This window comes from Centruroides vittatus, unplaced genomic scaffold (genome assembly GCF_030686945.1).
Source record: "Centruroides vittatus isolate TY-2023 unplaced genomic scaffold, ASM3068694v2 scaffold_861, whole genome shotgun sequence".
In the NCBI taxonomy this organism is placed as follows: Eukaryota; Metazoa; Arthropoda; class Arachnida; order Scorpiones; family Buthidae; genus Centruroides; species Centruroides vittatus.
In genome coordinates this window covers 5781716-5796353 of record NW_027122718.1, presented here as the reverse complement: position 1 = coordinate 5796353, position 14638 = coordinate 5781716, and the positions used below count along the sequence as shown (strand labels likewise).

The following is a 14638-nucleotide window of genomic DNA, read 5'->3' as shown; positions in this document are numbered from 1 at the left end:
TATATTATTTCCTATTTAATTATTTTATAACACATCATAAGTTTAAACCAAGCTTTAAATATAGATTACACAAACGAATTCGGATATTTTTAAAGAAAAAAATGCATTTGTAGGTAAGAATTTTATCTTTATCCAATAGAATCTCATAGCATTATCTGTTATTACTGATGAGAAAGACGTGGAGTTAGCTTTATTGAGATATAGCATAAAAAAGTACAAGAAACAGCACAAAGATACATCTGTCGTGCAATTGTTGTTTGCTCAGACCGTCACATTCCAATAAACGGATATCCGGTAATGCAGGCAGTGTAGAGATCCCATCCTACTACACATGTTACTGGGCAATCCATTAGCGAACCAGACATACAACTATTGGATTTCGTCTTTTACCCATCTTCATGCTATGATTAAATATGGCGACGCCGAGCTACTATCTTCCAACATGAAACATATAACCTAGAGTAAAAAAAAGAATAAATTTCTTAAACATTTCCTAATGCAGGTTTTTTTTATGTGAAATGCATCGAATGTTTGTTTATTCTTGTATCTTTTTTCCTTCTTCTTCTTTACCATTCACACAGTGTTGATTTGTTTTGAAAATCTCGAGTTCCTGCATAAAATTTTGAGATGTTATAAATGCAGCAGTGTCGAAACATCACCTCAGAGAATTTTCTCTCAGTTCAATCAGATTGTAACATCGGAAAAGCTTCAACCATTTTAAGTTTCCTTATAAAATTCATCTGCTACTTTCAACGTTAAACAGTGTATTTTTGAGAGTATCCGCCGCTAGTTTGATAATTTCGCAAAAATATTTTCCTTTCTGTGTAGAAATTTTAAATTAAATTATTGTTGAATATAAAGATAAAACTTGAATTTATGTTTTGAAATTATTTCTCAAGTTATATTCCTCAGAATGTATCCCACACTTTAACGCATGATTCAATCCGGATGTCATTTGTAACTGCTCGGAAATTGCTTCAATCCTACTTTGTGTTTGCATTAGAAATATTTTTCGTTCAGGCTTTCTGAAAACTAGTTTCCGAGCTATTTTTTATTTTATTTATTTATTTATCTATCTAAAAATCAATATGTTGCAAATAATCATAAACAGAGTTCGATTATCGGATGAATGTCAACCAGTTTACTTACGAATCTCTTGAAAAGACGTATTTAAAGTCGAAGATTTTGAAGAATAAAAGTCCAATTGTGGCATCAATCTCGTCCAAATCACACATATGCCAACGGCACTCTTAACATCTCGTTTGCAAAACCATTTACAATTTAGGCCTCATACCGAGTGGAAACAAATTAATAATCACTTCCCACCCCTCATTTATTTTTAGGAAATTTTCTTATTTAGACATTCTAAAGAAAATGTCGCCAATGACGTCACAGACGAGAGATAAGCAAAATATATTCAAAGGATTGCCTCATTAATTTCCATTGTTATCTTTGAAATAGTTATTCATTTAATCTACCAATTATTCGGTTGTCTAGATTCATCATCAATTTTATCTAAAATCCGGTGTGTAGAGAGAGAAATCTTCAATTTTCTGCAATAAAATTCATCAAAATCACCTTTTTATTATTTCTAGATTATTAGTTTCGCGATGTTTTTTCTCTCTTCCGTATCTTTTTTTTTTTATATAAAGTTTGATCGGATTTCTTCGACCGTTTTTTTTATATCGAGTTGGGAAATGGCCAACAAATCACAAACCGAATAAACCCTCTACTGTTTAATAGTAGATCTTATTAAGCGAAGGACAAATAGCAAGTAGAACAATCTGCTACTAAGCCTCAGAGAACTTTCTGGATAGAAAACTCTAATCATGTAAGAAGAAATCCCTAACAGCAATCTCCATGAGACAAAAGGCATCTCGTTAGAGAACCCAACACGATCGTAATCAAAGAGACCACCTCTGGATCAATAGACCGCTTATTGGGTAGGATGTGATCTAACAAGAGTCGAAGTAACTAAGGGACCGTGCTGCAGAAATTGAAAATGGCTGCCCCGTTACGCCAGTGTCGAGCTTAATATTTTAATTGGTGATAAATTGTATCGAATGCATTGTTATTTTTGGTCGGATTCGTCGATCAACCACTAAGAAATTGCGTTTTTTAAGTGACAAAAATCAGAACGGATCCTCTTACCAGTTGTTATTCCTTAGAATATTGTCGGTGTTATTCCTGTATTTGTAAAATATTTCTTTGAAATCGGGTTTTAGATCAATGGTTTACTGATTTGAAACACATTTATAATGTTGGATAAACTGTAGACCTATTGTATTGATCTTCATCCTGGTACGGTATTGTCCTATAATCTTCTACTCGTAAAATTTCCTGCTTAAAATCCAAGAATTTATTGATGTTAATTTAAACGCTCATTTTTATATAATATAAAATAGAACTATACAATATGTAATATATATATATATATATATATATATATATATTTGTTTTTAAATAGCAGATGTTATTGATTTTCATCGCCGCTTTTAACCTTCAAGTATAAAAAAAATTGAGTACACTTTATTGTAAGAATTTCTAAAATCTCCAATGTCTCGTCAAGCATTCGATTTCAAAATTGAGTTTGTGCTTGTCTTACCACATTTGGTTTGTAAAAATTGCGAATAATCTTGGTCTTTATCGGGCGTTTTTCTATCCTGTCGGTTACACGGCTATACATTTTAAAACTTACTAAGATTTGTTGCTGCTGATGTGCAAACACATTAATTTACGACGTGTTTTGTCATCATAACTGATAGTTCTTTATGTATTTTTCTTTCCCAAATGCATCTAGGTACGTTAGTACATCAATCACTGGCATATTTATGAACGTTTTGTCTTTTAAGCAACTAGAATAAAATAAAGAGATCGTTCGTCTTCTAATATTGTATTTTACCAAACATTAATAATGCTTCTTTTTTTACTAATTTTAATCCAAGAAATAAATTGCAAAACCAATCCTGGGATTCTTCAATATTGTAATTTAATCCCGTAAACTAGTTTAAGCGAAACGATCAAAAAGTATTATGACATCGTCATAATGCAGTGATACAATTTATTAATCGTATTTTAACTTTATTTAATTTAAAATATACGCTCTCCACCTCAAATTAGTAGTGTCTTGCCCCTGTACATCATACTTTTCCTGATGGCAACAAAGTCATGCCGGTTATCCTCCAGAACGGAGAAAATTTTTGAATTGAAATCATGTTACTACCAGTCTACACCGGAAGTTCGTATATAATTAATCAGAGCCTTTTGCCCTTAAGGTTTCAATATCTGGTCTCGAAATTTATCTATATAACACCGTTCTCGAGATTAAGAAAGGATACACAGGCAGACAACATATGAATTTATAGGTCTACAATTTCTTCAAATTGCAGCCTAATGATTTGTCTACCTTCTATTTTTGATGATCCTCGAGATTTTATGGATTTGGCATGAATCTATTCAGGAATTATGACATCAACTCAATCAAAGAATGTAGAATAAAATGCATCATTCAAAAGTTTAACATGAAAATTATATTTACATATTTAAAACTATCGATGATATACGAGATTATCACTCATAACGATTACTAAATTTCAAATTTAAGGTATGGTACTGTACTAATAGAATATAAACAGGAAGACAAAGAAACAAAAACAAAACAGTTGGCTTTCAAGTAGTTATCTAACAATAGATAAATATTGGCAACTGGAAAGAAGGATGGGCGTATTGCCTTACCCATCATCATGTCCTTTCTTTCATGTTCTCTTCTTGAACTTTTGGACGTTGGATATGACGATCGTATCTCGTGACTGGAACTATCCCGAAGAGAGGAATTAGTTTATTGAGTGTTCCCTAAATCTGCTGTTATTGATTGCATAAGAAAAACTTTGGGTGAGGGATTTTATGGCAGATAAAAGCGGGGAAAGTTTTGTTTTAAGTGTAAAGAATCGAATCAGAATAGTGCTTTTTATTGGAGATTGGTACGTTTTACTTTAGTAGAAGGTAAAACAGATTGAGCCGCGACTTTAAGTAGGACACGTTTCGATAAAAAAGTAAAAAATAAAAAAAGTAAAAAAAAGAAAAGAAATTTAAGATCCTTATCCAAATTTTTGGCATATGAATAAATCTCGGAAGTTATATTGCTAGTTTAAACAGTACGAAGCCAGACTAGAAAAATATCTTCTTTATTCTTCTCTTTGTCAAGCGTAAAGTGAGAATTATATGTATAAATGGCGAGAGAGAGAAAAGAGATCTGGAAGTAACTTTAATTTTTTCCTTGGGCACAAACAGAAACAATAAGTAATACCTTCTTTTTTCGTCTCCTCATTGAAGTCTGCAGTGCCGAAACAACAGCAATAACTGTCGAAGTTGTAACAGAATGTGAACACACCCATCTCCAGTAATCTTGTACTTCCTCTCTATATAAGGCATTCATCATTTGCATAAACAGGAGAGCGTCCTCTTATTTGCATAATCGAATAGAGATTGTCCATTCTCTATAGAGAGGAAGAGACACAAAGAGAGAAAAGTGAAGAGATGTATAAATAATAATAATAATTTGTTATGTGCAATATGCTACCAGAATACTAATGCCCATCTCTACTTCCATATGTGTGTACTGTGTATCAAGCATTGTAATGCTTTTTACATTAATCTCCAAATTGGTATGTATACAGTTATAATTCTATTAATAATTTTTATTACTTTATAAAAGCTTATTAGAATATATATTAAAAAAGTTGCGAAAGTTTTTAATCACGTTAACTTCTACTTTATTATTATAAGAGCAGCCAAAAATTGACGTGCCAAGAATAATTTTTTTATGCTTTTATTTCTAATTAACCAAGTGAATAACGACATCATTTGATTTCCCTTTCTAAAACAAAGAAATTCATTTAAGATGGAGTCCGATTTAAATCATTTTTTTTCCTCCTCCCCATTTACAATTGTGATGAAATCTTTTCGAAGTTACTTAATTGTAATTAATGGGATTTAGTATCTAAATAGAATCTTCCAGTTAAAAAGATTGATTCTTTTTTGAATTAAACGACAAAACTTTTAAGCTGTAAATCCCTTATATAGTGATGTGGTCAGCTGTTTTCTTCGATGCTATAAAAGATAGAACCGAACTGTTTTCAATCCTCCATTGAAGGGATGGGATCTTCTCTTGAAAAATTGCAACAGTTCATCCGATAGTTTTGAAAGTCCTCTTCATTTTTCAACAGTGTTGCCAGTTGTACGGGTTTGTACGCGTTACTGTGAGAACATTTCTCTCTTATACCGTTGGAAAAATCGAAAAAATTTCCTTTCATTTTAAGAAGAATATTTTCTAAATCGTTCGACTTTTTCTGATATGTTGGTTTTAACAGGAGAAAAAAATATATCACGTGATAGTTATAGGCCCATCTCTAACATCTTCAAGAACTAGAAAAGTATTTTTCTTCAACGAAATCTGACCGATTAATATTTATTTGATAGATCTTAATACGAAAACTGTCCAAAAATCGAATTTATGTTTTAATTAATAATAAAATTTAGAAAATTCGGGGATAATTTTTTTAAAAATAAATCATTCTTAAATTATATAAAAGAATGTTATCTGCTTTATTTTATTAAAGGAGAGAAAGAGCTGAAAAAAAATGTTTAAAAAAATAACAATTTATGCTTTTCTCTTAAATAAATTCTCAAATTTATTTAACACTTTTAAAAATTCAGTAATAAAAAATACATTAAGATTTTTAAAACTTGACTTTATATAATTAAATGTTTTTATTTTGCTAAAGTATATTTTAAATATTAACACCCTTTCAAATGTATTTTTTAAAACTGCTCTTTATTCAATCTGTGAGAGTGACGATTTTGTTTGACCTTTGTCCTCGTTTAAATCGTTAAACAAAGCCCTTCATACAAATAAAGGATACAATTTTCACATATTGAACAACAAATAGGTCTTTTAGAAAATCAAACAGCCGAATATCTTAAGATTAAATAGCATCTAATGTCTAGAAGTTATTCCTAATTTTCTTCTCTAATATAACCTGGGGTTAATACTTCATCCTTCAGAAATGGTATAAAAACAGTTGCCGTGTTTGGATTCGTTTAAGCTATCTTATTTAATTACCCCCTTCAGGGACACAAGCCGTTGGGAAAGAAAATTACTAGAATGTAATCGATGGTGGTCCATGCCACTACGCATGCTCAGAAGATGCTGGCGCCGAGCCGATTGGAGGAAGAAAAGCGAAGGAATGCTGCTTGCTAAAAATAGAAGACGAACAGGAATGGCGTAGAGGACGGGAATAGCAGCCAATCGAATGAAAGGACCCAAGTGCATCGAATCTCTTAACATCCCATAATAGCAGCTCATAAGATATGAAATAATCATTTTGATTGAATAAAATTATTCTTTATTACTATTATTATTATTATTTAAAAATAATAAATGAAATTCGTTCGAACCTTTTTTTTTTCTTATCTTTTGCTGCTGTAAATCTAAATGTTTTCATTTTAAAAATGAATTATTGCACTTTAAATGGATACATTTTACTTTTCTTTAAGGGGAATTATTTAATATTTAATCGAATAGAATAATAAATTCCTCTTCTCGGTGTGAAGATGAATCTGTACTGTGTCAAGTCAGCTTTTAAGATTTCTATTAATGTATCTAGTTTAAAGGGAATAACTTAATTTCTTTATAAAATAAATTGATAGATTAAGTTATTTATAAGGTAAATTATAAAATTTTATTTATTTTTTTTTGTTTACTTCTCGAGTGTCCATTTCTTTACTTCATTACGTTTTGGAACATTTAATAATGTTCTGTATTAATTTTATAAGTTTATTGCACTCGTTGCTTAACGATTTACTGTTATATAATGAAGTCGATGCTATAAATGCCGATTTTGTTGCTTATTAAGGATGATAAAGATTTGTCTGAAATTTTTATTATAATTTTAAGTGGATGTAAATGTGTTATGGCTTAAAATTTTATTGCTAAGTGTTTGCTTAACTTCTCTTCGTCTTCAATTTTATGATTTAATTTTAAAAAACAATTAAAAAAGATTAATTTAATCTTTAGAAAACATTTAGCGTACCAATTTAACAATAATTCTTTAGAATTATTAAACGAAAACATTGAATTTTCTAAAGACAACGGATTTAAAAATGATAGATGTTATATTTCAATTTCAGTAAGTAAATTTTTGCAAATAAAACTTGGATCTTAGAAAACCTTTTAAAAAGAAAAACCAGTAGAATAAAATGTATAAAAATTTTCTATTTTTACACAAAAGCATTTATAATAATGCGATGCTTTATAGAGAAATGAAGAAGAAGAAAGAATAGTTTTTAAGAGATTTGTATTGTGTTGAGAATTTTAGCATTGATTCACTCGAAGAAAACATTTATAAGTATTAGAGATCTACAGTTTTTGTAATACTCTTTAAGCATGTTTCTTAGTTTATGCGAAATTGTTATAAAGGAAACTAAACTTCCATTTTATTTTTAGTGTGGTCGAGTAAAGAATTTTCAAAGAATGCAGATTTTAATCCGCCATTTTAACGCAACAAGAGCTTCTTACGATTCATTTTTTTTGTCTTTTCTTTTATTTTGTTATGTTAAATGCGAGATTAAACATGTTCTTTGCATCACTTCCGAGTTTAATAAGTAATTTCGACAGAATGGAAAATAACTTCTAAAAAATACACCTTTTTCTTTGTTTAGATCTTAAACAACTCAACATAATTTAATTTTTCACTTAAAAAAATTCAATTTAGTTGGTAATATGGCTTAAATTAATTTAATTTTACTTTTCGTTTTTTTTTCCTTCAAAATTCTCCTAACGGTGCAGTTATATTGCTTGTAATGCGTCACATTTTATAGTAAAAAGACTGTAAAAATATTTATTTATAATATAATATTCCAGTCTTATTCGTAAATATATAAAAATTAATTATTTTAAATTGTTTTTTATGTCTCCGGAGATTTATCTAACGTTATAATTTCACAAAGGTAATTTCAAAAGTAAACATTTATTATAAAGCACATGTTTATATATTTGTCAATAATAATAAAAAACTAATAAAAACATTATAATAAGTTTTTAAAAACATTTTCTAAGAATAAGAAATATTTTATTTATTTAAATAAAAATAAGAAATAAATACATTTTCATTGCACAACAAAATTACTTTTCCACCAACAATATAATTAAAAAAAGTGTAAAGGATTAGTACAAAAATATGTAGAATTAAAATATAATTTACGTGTTTTCTAATTGTATTATGCATTGTCTACTGAAAATTCTATGGAATTAGATCTTTATATTTTTAGTTTTTTTTTTTAATTTAATAAAAATAATAAATATTTGCTCCTATTAATTTTATCAATGCCAACTTGTTTTAATCAACAGCCTATTTTTTATAGTCCCATACTAAATATATATGTATATATATAATAAACAATTCTATAAGCGAATTAAATATAGAAAACGTTCGCCATTTCGTGAATAAAAAGATGTTTATTAAATATTCTATTTTGTATCTATAGTTAAGGGCCTTAAAAAAGGCATAATTTTATTCGTATATTTTGCATTTTACTAGAAAATAACGTCATTAAGATAATTTTAGTCCAATCAAAAACTTTGTTAATAACAAAGTTATGATTACTCCTTACTAAATTGTTGTTGAAAAAAATCATTTTAAAAGAAAAGTTTTAAATTGAAATATGTAATTTATATGTAAAAAATATCTTTCTATTCGAATATATTTATAATAAGATATTTAAACCAATAAAAGATCTTTGATATCCGGAAGCATTACAAATATATAATGACAACGTCATTATTTGAAATCTTCTTAGAGTCAGTTACTTTTTGTTTTAGTAAGTAACGAATAATCTGAAAAAGAAAAAAAAATTAAGATTACTCGAAAAGAATGCTGTAAACGTAAGCAAATTGCATAACTATATTCGTGATATACGCTACTATCACTGAGGTATATCGCAGGAATCTGAGATATAACCTAGGTATGTAAATTTCGGGTTTTTTGGCCACGTGAGATATCTGAAATGCTTCATATATGAAAATTTCAAATGTATATGTTGACTTTGAATGGATAATGCCTGAGGTAACTCTTTAAGAACTCAACTTTTCTAAGGAACTAAAACCAATATTATGATTTTCATAAATAAATTAAATTTTTATCATCGTATGAAATATATATGAAACGTTATAGATGTATTCAGATTCATTATAATTTATACGCTTTCTTACACGAATATAAAATAAAATTTTATATTTATTAAAGTATTTTTCCAAATATTTTTATATAATATTTATAAAATTTAAATATATTTCATTATTTTTATAGTACTACATCAATTTTTATCTATATTTCCTTTTGTGAAATGTTTATTAATCACTAGATTTTGGGATTTATGTGATGTTTCTTACGTTGTGTGTGTGTATAATATATCTTTGTACTACGTGTATTTGCACTTGTAAGCTTTGAATACCCATACAATAGATGTATAGACTAAGTATTAATAATTTACACTAGATTTACACCACGAATGAAATAAATACGGCAATTTAATTAATTTTATTAATTATATTGTGATTTTAATAATATGAAATGATATGTTACTTCAAATTTATATTCAGAAAAAATAGCACAAAATTGGCCTATTTAATATTTTTAATAAATTAAATTAAATTGCCACCATATTGTTTACCAAGTATGAGAAAGATATATAAATACGGGTATAAAAATGGCTAAATTTAGATTATATTTTAAAAAATTATTTATTTGTTGATATATAAATTCGTTATATTGCATTAGAAAATATTTAAAATGGTTCCATTTAAAATTTTATTTTATTTTTGAGGTTAAAAATAGATGTAATCGGAAAATATTTAACACTACACAAGCTTTTTAAGCATATTAAGGAAAATCAAAATAGTTTACAGTCAAAATTATAAAATTTTTATTTTAGAAATATTTTACTATCTTAAACTAGACAAATCTTTTAAAAATTTACTAATTTTGACAAATTAAATTCCAAAAATTATTTCTTAAAATTAAAAATAACGACAATAATCGGATCCCCATTTCAACATTGAAAATATTCAGCTTGATTTACTTAAATTGAAGTTAAAACATCAATTGAACTTATTGTAATTTTTATTTTTATAATTATAATTAAATTCTTGACTGATTTTAAAGTTAAAAGGCCACTTTCTTAAATATTTCTGTGTACAAGTATGTGTCTCAGTCAATTTTAATCAAAATTATATTATTAAATCAACTCGAATTAATTTTTTCCTGTTTGGTATGTTCTGCAAATTTTATTCCCGTTTTTCATATGAAGATTCATTTATTTAACACTATTGGGCTACAATTTCAAAAAATTGTACGCCTATAAATTCTCACTGTCTTTCTGTTCTTTCTGAATCTCGAAAACGGTGTTATATGGATAAAAATCAAGATCAGATATGAAATCTTTTGGGCAGAAAGCCCCCCGATTAACTGTATACGAACTTCACGTGATTTCAATTCAAAAATTTCCCCAGAACTAGTTTACACAGATGACCGGCACGACTCTGTTGCTATCAGGAAAAGTATGATTTACAGGGGCACGACACTACTAATTTGAGGTGGAGAGCTTATATTTTAAATTAAATTAATTAGAAATATGATTAAAAATTTCAGGCCGGCATTGTGACGATGCCACAATAAATAATTGCTTATTATATTTATAAAAATTTAGTAAACAAATTATATTTATTTATTATATTTTTGCAGATTTCCTTTATGTAGTCTAGTGTTACACTGCATATCTGGAGAATCTTTCTCCTATTTTATTTTTCATTTTTATCCATTTTCCTTTCATTTATCTTATTACTTTTACCTTGACTGTCTTTCAACTAATAGTAGACCTATTTATTTTCATTTTTATTGTTTTCTAGGTTGATTTCTCTTTACGTCGGTTTCAATTTCAATTTTTATTTAATTAATTTCTTTATATAGTTTCTCTTTTTTTCTAAATTTTTTATCTACATCTTATCTTTTTTCCAAAATTTTTATTCGTTGTAACTTTTTAACTTTTTTTTTTATAAAGATGGCATTAAAGCTTTCTGCTGCTATAAGAATAAGCTGTCAGTCAAGGATATAGCATCTCTCACCATATAGGATGGTGTGATTTACATTGGTCCCTATGGGCCCTCCTGTCCATCAGCCGGCTGAGAGTAATTCAATTTATTAGCCCTGACTCCAGGGAGTGTGGTGGAGCTTAGGAGAGAGAGCAGACTGCTAAATTCTGTCAGCTAAATCCCTGAGACAAGACATATTTATTGCTTGCCACTTGTAGCTGTCTTGTTGCTTAAACCGCCTACTGAGTGCCATTTTCCTCTCATGTCTTCCTTTAGATCGTTAAGTAAAAATATTATTTAGTTTATAAATAGAAAAAAATATATATATCTAATCTTCTTATTAACTGACGTATGCGACTATTATTTATTTTAATTTTGTCATTTTAAAATCTCATTCTTTTTAAATACAAAAAAGAAATTCGCTTATAAATTTCTTATTAAACGATACTTACACAAGTCAGCTTGAATTTGAAATTCGTTTACCTATCATAACGTATCAATAATTTTTATGTTAAAGAGTTTTCGATGAATACTTTATTCCACTCGGATTTAAATTCTAGAGAATTTTTAAATAGATTTTTATAAATTATAGATTATTTTCAATGATATTATAATAAGCTATTTCTGTTTGTTTCTATTCTACTCGACTACATCTTATATAAATGGTTGATATTTTCGAGTTTTCTAGATTTATAAAAAGGACTTGTCTTTCATTTTGTGTATTAAGTCAAAATAAAATTGCCTTTGCTACAATTTTTTTTTTCTCTTTTTAAGTTTTCTCTAAAGGTCAACGTTATAAAAATGTAGGCAATGTCTATATTAATACTGATCAAAGCATCAATGCCTGTATGAAGTCCAAGAAAATCTTTCCAATTGTAGCATTCTTTGTCAGATTAAATCTTATTTTTTTATTATACGAAGATTTATGCTTTTAAAAAAATTTCTTTTATTATATAATTGGTTTGTCAGATTATTATTACGAATTCCCAAAACTTAATCATCACAATATTACTATAGTTAACAGTATTTACAAATTCCTGATTCCTAAATTCTAGTAATATTTTTTCTACTTTAGATTATGAATTTTAAAGCTTATTTTGGCTAAATAAAAAAGGAAATTTAATATAAATTCACGATTTAATTGCCATTAATTAATTGAGAATATCGAATCTCCTCAACGTTTACTAAATTTGATAAATTATAACATGAAATAAATGAAAAATATAAATTAAAATACACATTTTCAAGTGGGAAGAACTAATAAAATATAAAATGTAATATGTTTTAAGATAAGTTTTGAGTCTAGATGATTTGAGAATGTTTCATCAGAAGATTTATCTATGAAAAACTTTTCGTATTGGAAATGGAATATGCAAGATGTATGGTTTCAAGTTGATCAAAATATCTTTAAAATACATTTTTTCTTTCGAAAGAAATAGGAAATAAAGCTGAGAACGGAAGCAGCCATGTTTTTCTCCATAGAAAAAAAGATGATCTCGGATTAAAGAAAACAAAAGAGTCTGGTAACTAAGGTTATTACTTTGGTTGAAGCACTTCTCTTTGAGAGAAAGATTGGAAAGTCTTTCGCGAAATTACCTATTTTCGCGGGGTCATCGACCTTCTTCAAAACTCAGAGCGATCTTGAAGAGAAACTCTGTCGATCTATAAATTTCTTATTCTGGATTTTTTACTACCCTTTTTTTTTACTATTTTTGGCTCTTATGTTTTTCTATTAGCTTTTTTCCTTTTTTTTATTTGAAAAATAAATTTTTGTGCTCCAAACGAAAAATCACTAAATAATTTGAAGTTCGTAAGGCGTGTGAATTTTTCTTCATTAACTTTCTGTATTAATAAAGAAACTGAATAAAAGACAAGTTTAAATGTGTTTTTACATTTAACGCAATTGATATTTATGTAAAGTGTAAAGCAGGACTTTATAAATTTCAATTAAAATGTTACCTTCTAACGATTTTTCGACTCATTACGACGTTTTGTATCGTCATTTTATTAATTTTCTTTGTTAATTGATAGCGCAGCAAGTCTTTTACTAGGATATGATTAACATTGCTTTATCCGAAAATCAAAACAACTGAAGATTTCTCTTCTGTAAAAATTCTCATTTTCGTAGATAAGAGGCAGAATGGAATCAGCTATAACGCATACAAGAAACGTAATTAATTGCCTGAGACAGTCAGAAGGAGACAGATGGAAGGCGGAGAACAACTCGCTTCAACTGACACCATCCATCAAATCAGAGACAAAAACTATGCAAATGATTGGAGACATAGTAGCACTCTGACCTCCTGCCTTCTCTTGTCACATGCAGGTTGCTAAGCAACCATGGTTCCTCCCAACATCCCACCACCTGCCTGGTTCGCAGCGTGGGTTTGGAGTGTGATTAGTTTTTTGAAACCAACGGAAAATGTTAAAGCAATTCCATCTGTCATATGCTCTTTGATGGAAAGTCTAGATTCGGGAACGTAGCTTCCGTAGAAATCCTCATTGATCTATGTCCTGAATTGTTATTTTAAACTTCTCTTAAAGAAACACAGAGCTCGGGATCAAGTATAAGATGCAAAATTTTATTACAAAAATTAATATTCTGCTTGAAATTTTATCCAAATCTGTTTTTAATTGAAGGATTTATCTTTCTGCATCAGTTATCATTTCAGGTGGTTTCCTCTATGGTTGCGCTCCGTAGGGAATGATGTGGAAAGTCTCTTTTATTTTGATATTTTCCTTAGTATTTTAACAGTTTATCTGATTGGCTGAGTTTAAAATTTTAATTATTTTCTTATTATAAAAATCTTTCTTGTACTCGTTTAATAATTGTAATGTTATTTTATATTTATTTATAAAATCTATCCATCCTGATATCACTTTAAAATAAAAAAAAGGAAATTAAAAATTTATTTAGTGTTCCTTTTATTTTAATTATTTTAATTAAAAAAATAAAAGATTCTATTTTTAGTAAATTTACTTTCTTACATATACATACCATAACAAAGCAATTAAATTTTAATTTGAAATAACATCAATTGGTTAATCTTACATTTTTTAATGTTAATTGTAATAAATACTTATTCATTTAATTATTTTACTGATAAATATATATATATTTAAAAATTTAATTGATGAAAAACACATTCAAAACAGGACTTTGCATCTTCTCAAAATATGTTTGGTCGCAGATGATAATCGAACCGACATCCTTCGAATACATGCTTAATTGTGTTAATTATTTACGCTATAAGCGAAACATCCGAAGATGTGATAAATTGCATCACGCTATCACAGCTTGTTAGAATATTCAAAACACTTTAAAGGAAGTTGGTTCGATTCTTGCTAGAGAAATACATTTATCCTTTCTTTAACCAGATTTGTGATTTTGATACACTTCATTTAATTTTTTTAAAATTTTCTTATTGATAATTTATCAAAGAAAATTTGATTATTCTACACTTTTTTATCTATTCGTGATCCAAATGATGT

General features: G+C 27.9%; 1 protein-coding gene across 4 annotated transcripts in view; it reads left to right on the top strand.

Moving 5' to 3' along the window:
• Window positions 1-14638, top strand: part of LOC136990117 (glutamate-gated chloride channel-like) — a 106444-nt gene that overhangs the window by 73551 nt on the left and 18255 nt on the right. The window lies entirely within an intron of this gene.